Source organism: Perca fluviatilis, chromosome 21, assembly GCF_010015445.1.
Source record: "Perca fluviatilis chromosome 21, GENO_Pfluv_1.0, whole genome shotgun sequence".
Taxonomy (NCBI): Eukaryota; Metazoa; Chordata; class Actinopteri; order Perciformes; family Percidae; genus Perca; species Perca fluviatilis.
In genome coordinates this window covers 3906465-3912368 of record NC_053132.1, presented here as the reverse complement: position 1 = coordinate 3912368, position 5904 = coordinate 3906465, and the positions used below count along the sequence as shown (strand labels likewise).

Below are 5904 nucleotides of genomic sequence, written 5' to 3'. Positions count from 1 at the left end.
CTAATTGTAATATAATTATTTACTCTCAAATGACAGTAACTAGTAATCTATAATGTATTACATGTTGGAAGTAACTTGCTCAACACTGTACACAACTCATCTGATCTACACAACTTCACCAGGTGGAACAACCTGGGTGGAGAGAGACAGAGGGTGACATGTAGAGATATATATTTAGACTTTTACTGATCTGTGTAAAACTGTCAGTGTCAGACTAGAGTCTATGGGGAATCACTGTATTTCTGAGCATCGTAGACCGTCACTCTGTCTCTTTTTAAGTTACTGAAGGCTGTGTTCACTTTTCTCAACAGGCTGGAGAAATGGACCCAGAAAATAAGACCGTTGCTGGCCTGGGTCGACCTTTCACCCTGGGAATGCTCTATGATGCTCGGAGGGATCAACTGATCCCAGGTAAGTGTTGACTACATTCAACATATTTCTAAATCTATCTGTACCAACCCCCATAGAATGCCTAAGCTGCAATAATTGACTTTAGACTGGAATGATGAGGTGTTTGGGTTCGTTTCCTTAATGTAGATACCATGAAGGTTTACCTATTTTGCGTTAGTATATACACCACACTACAGTTACCCATTAAGGCTGGGATACCCGACCCAAGCGGGTTCGGACAGATATTTAGAAATGATGTTGGGGTTCAGGCGGGCTCGGGCCGGTCACATCAGCGCGGGTAGCCTAAGGCATTGGACATTTAACATTTAAAACAGCTTTTGCTTATGTAATGGGCCTGTTTCACTTGATGCAAAGGTTCGTTTTTGTGATTAAAATAAATTTAAAATATTAACCTAATATCAGTCGAAATGAAATAATCTATATTCCACATAGTTGTCTCAGGCATATGTTCATTTTATTTCAATAATATGACTGGGCCTCTTGTGTGTGCCTGTGTTAATTGCGCTTGTTGCCCCGTGTGCGCGCTCACTGTGCTGATGCACTCATCTGTGGACATTTCTGAGTGTCTTACAGTTGCTCAATAAAAGCGGGCTTCCCACACAAACAAACGTAGCCTACCATGTGTCATTAGTATGAGAAAAAAATGAGATTTTAAATGGTGTCTGGCCCGGCCGGTCGGACATAAATCTCTTGATGCCTGTCGGGCTCGGGCCGGGTTTGGTCACGGTTCTGTCGGACGCGGGCCGGGCTTCGGACAGAAAAATTCGTCCCGATCCCACCCTATTACCCATGCAGCCTCTTGTACTATATTAAAATAACTGACCCCAGACAACTCTTTAACAAACAAAATAACTATATTATATATTACTGGACGACAACTTAAAAGTACAAATAATAGTCAGCAGTTATATTAAATAATAAACACAAAGACATATGTAACACAAATCACACCCTTAAAGCAGTGTCAAGGTCTGGCTAACTTACTCAAACCCTACTAACTACGATGGTACCACACACGCGGCACACGTGGCAGGCCTGATAGTAGCTCGCGCGTGGCGTCGGTCAGAACATTATGTTCGGTTGAAACAAGCACACAGAAATCCAACTTACAGACGCGCGCCAGTCCAAGAAACACAGTTCCAAAACGAGAACGAAAAAACCATCCACCAGCGGCAGCAGAGTCCTCGGCAGAAACACGCAGTCGTCCTCAATCAGCACTCCCCGCCGTTAGCTCCAGCGTTAGCCATGAACACTCGCACAAAGTTGGGTTCACAAATGGCTACCAAACAAGTGTAGTGCCATAGTGTCCACTTCTCCGTCCTCGCCACTCTTGTGTCTCTCAAAGTCTTCTCTTTTACTCCTCAAGCTTTACCGTTCTCTCTCTGTAGGCTAGCCTACTTCCCCACGTGTCCGCTTCGTTCTCCTGTTCTTCTTCTAAAAAAAACCCTCCCTCACACATTCACTTCCTCACTTTCAACCATTCACCACACACGAACACTGACTGACAAAAAAACTGACTAATCAATAAAACACTTCAAAATAAAGGCACAATATGTGCAAGTATCATTCAGTTGACACCACTGTTAAGCTTTGAAACCATTTAGAACGTGTATATTAACTTTTATTTTTAACTTAAATACTAAGTAATGTTTAATTCAGAACTAAAGTGTTTAAGCTCTCAGTTAACACCTTTTTATTTCTCTTTAAAACTAAAATACTTTCAGTTCAACTGCATTAATAACATTTTTGTTTCTTAAACATAGTTTATACATAAAGTAACCGGTTTAAATCCCTCCGCATTTACACAAGAGGTTCCATCTGTCACAGTTCTACTTAAAGGAACTCTGAAGTAATTTCATAAAGCAGTAAAACTATTTCAACCATAGGTGTAGAAGACAAGCCACTCCCCAAAATACATAAAAATAACCATTCAGCCCTAATCCTAACCCCTAACCCTATGAAAATAACTAGCAAATGCTTTGTAATTCTACTATGTAGTTGTGACCATTTATTAGTTGACTGTATTATGGATGCATGATCAATTTTGGTATATTATCCTGCACAGAATATGAAAAATTTAATTGTAAATACTGTCAATTATTACGTCAGTGGAGCCATTTTTACAACATCCCTGGACTAGGGTTGTCCTATTTTCTTATACTGCACTATAACTTTTATTCTTGTATTTTATGTAAAGCACTTTGAGTTGCCTTGTTGCTGAAATGGTCAAATAAAGCTGCCTTGCCTATGAAACCTTACTCTGATTGGGGATTGGTTCCAAATTAGTGAAAACTGTTTTTATGGTCAATTCCTTTGGTACTGTAGAAATCAGGGAGTGAGATTATTAGAGCAGAAAACAGTTTTGGTGTCAATCTTGATTGTGTGTGCAGTCTTCAATCTCTTTGCATTAGAGCGGGGCTGAGCTTTTCACTTGACCACACACACACACACACACACACACACACACACACACACACACACACACACACACACACACACACACACACACACACACACACACACACAAAAAAAAAACACACACACACTGAAGTCTAAAAGGCCCATACAGGAAGTTTTATTGTTGAGTTGTTATACAATGCATTCATATTGTTGTACAATGTTACCATAGTCTCTCAATCCAGTAGTTCCTTTATTAAGTAGGTCATGTCAAATAATGAATCAAGCAATGAATATAGAAGCTGTATCTAAATGACTATTGTATTTCTGTGACTTTACATTAAAATGATAGTCCTGCTTTATCAGATAACTGATGTTTTACATTTGATAGGTTTGACATTGTGGGATGATAAAACTCTACAAGACAAAATAAAAGAAAACCCTCAGCATTCCAGTGACTTTGACATGGCTGCTTCTGACTCCACTGAATCCAAGTGCCATCTGCTAGATGTTGAAGCTTCTCTGAAGGCCAGTTTCCTGGGTGGACTGATTGAAGTCGGAGGATCTGCCAAGTATCTGAATGATCAGAAGCAATTCTACAATCAGAGCAGAGTGACACTTCAGTACAAAACTACCACCAACTTCAAGCAGTTAATGATTGAACAACTAACCATGGACCCCCAAAAGATGGATGTCATTCAGAAGAGCTCAGCAACACATGTAGTCACAGGCATCCTTTATGGGACAAATGCTTTCTGTGTGTTACGTGACGAGGCGAGGGGGCCAGCGCGTTCAGGACATCCAGGGAAGCATGCACGCTCTGATAAAGAAGATCCCCTCATTTAATATTGAGGTGGACGGTAAATTCAAGCTGACTAATGATGAAAAAAGCTGACAGAAATTCCTCTGCAAATTCTACGGAGACTTCATTCTTGATAGCAACCCTGCAACATTTGAAGATGCAGTGAAGGCCCCTATGTACAACTCCCAAAGCTACTGCGAGAAAAAGGAGAGAATGCTGTTCCAGTGAAGGTCTGGCTGATGCCGCTGAAGAATCTTGACTGTGAAGCTGCTGAGCTGAAGAAAGAGATCAGCGACGGACTAGTTAGGAAGGCCCAGGATAATCTAGAAGATTTTAAGGAAATAGGAATGAGATGCAACGATTCTCTGGAAGATAAAGTGGTGGAGCAGTTTCCTGTGATCCGAGAAGAGTTGATCACTTTCCAAATATTGTGTGGTAATTATGTATCCAACCTCCAGCAGGCCTTGGTGGAGAATCTTCCCTCCATCCGTGGAGGGAAAAGAAGATGAGAGCTCACTGAACAAACTCTTTGAAGACAGAGACAAGTCACCATTCAGTCATGAAAAACCAACCAAGTGGCTGGATCGTCCTGTGTAGATACCATGGAGGGAATAAAGATCGTCCCAAATCAGTCAGAGCTGGACAGACAGGTTCTTGCTCTAGGTTGTACGATGCTTTGTGCTTTGTTTTCACTTCAGTGGAAAGGAGGGATACTGACCTTGATGTGATGGACAAGTACTTGAAATTCCCTAAATTAGAAAGTACCAATGAAGATTCATGGTACTACTCAGATGAAGTTTTTACCAAAATCAGAGAAAAAGCCAAAGCTTTCCATCACATTGGCAGCACGCACAGAAGAACAACAGTCGATTCCGTTTCCTCATAGCAACCATTGCAAACAAGAAACACACAGGAGCAACCATCTACCATTACAAGGATGGCAGTCTGGTCAGTGACGATGTTTCAAACTCTGAACTCCCTCCTGTGGAGAACATCACAGACAGAAGAGATCTGATCTGGTGTAAGTCTGTATCCATGCTTTTTTGATTTAAAAAACATGCTGTACTAATAACTCTCCTCCAGAAATCTGTTTGACCATCAGAATAACTGAGAACACATTTTGTTTTGGTCTCTCCATCAGATACCTGTGACCTCAACCTGGACCCAAACACTGTAAACGGCTGGCTCACTCTGTCTGAGGGAAACAAGAAGGCAACATATGGAGCATGGCAGTCATATCCTGATCACCCAGAGAGGTTTACATATACTCAGGTGTTGTGCAAAGAGAGCTTATCTGGGGCATTATTACTGGGAGGTGGAGTGGGGTCAGAGTTCTTACCAATATATTTATGTTGCCCGTTACGCAACAGTGAAATTACGAGAAATGTTGAATTTGGAGGAAATACCAAATCGTGGCTTTTGGCAAATATGATAAGTCACTTCGCAAAGTATAATAATGAGAAAGTGACCATCCCTTATCCGGCTGATGGTTGGGGTGTATCTGGACTGGGTGCTGGTACTCTGTCCTTCTACAGAGTCTCCTAACACACTGAGGCACTTCTACACCTTTCACACCACATTCACTGAGCCTGTTTACCCAAGATTCATTGTTTATTACACAGCCAACTATGTGCACTCCGGTCCAGTTACATAAGAGCAATGACCTGTTACATTCTTGGTCTGTAAATTGGGATATGGGTTTACATTTTATCTTGAACATGCTTCACAAATTTAAACAATGCATTCAAACCCAGAGGGACCAGGAACATTGATGATGTAATCAATAGGTGGCTGGATGTGTGATTTTCTGTCAATATGTTCATGTTGATTTGATGCGGAGCTTCTCGAAACTGGTTAGTACTTCACAGATTTATAATAAGTTTAAACTGTCATTGCTTGATAGATAACAGACATATTTTAATACTACATTTTTATTCTACTTTGAAACTTAAAGATAAAGAGCTTATATTGATACATAATGGCTTCGTCAACACTTGTATGTTGAACTATAACTCATAGCTGATGTAAAAGAAAAATATTAACTTCTTTTGTTGAATTAATACATTTTTATGTTAGATGTTAAGTACATTGCTGATCTTTGTGGAGTTGAAGAAATTGATGTTGATTTGATGCACAGCCTTCTTCTCCACAAGGGTTAGGGTTAGCAGTTTAAACTTTCATTGGTCATCCTAGCATATAATTCCTTTTATTGTAACTTTGTATTCTACTTGCTGATACATAAAGAAACAGCTAATATTGATACACAATTGCTTTTCAACCCAATGCAAAATAAG

At 40.3% G+C, this 5904-nt stretch overlaps 1 pseudogene; it reads left to right on the top strand.

The window, feature by feature from the left end:
- The first annotated feature begins 320 nt into the window (after positions 1–320).
- Positions 321–5440, top strand: LOC120550575 (annotated as a pseudogene).
- The last annotated feature ends 464 nt before the right edge of the window (positions 5441–5904 follow it).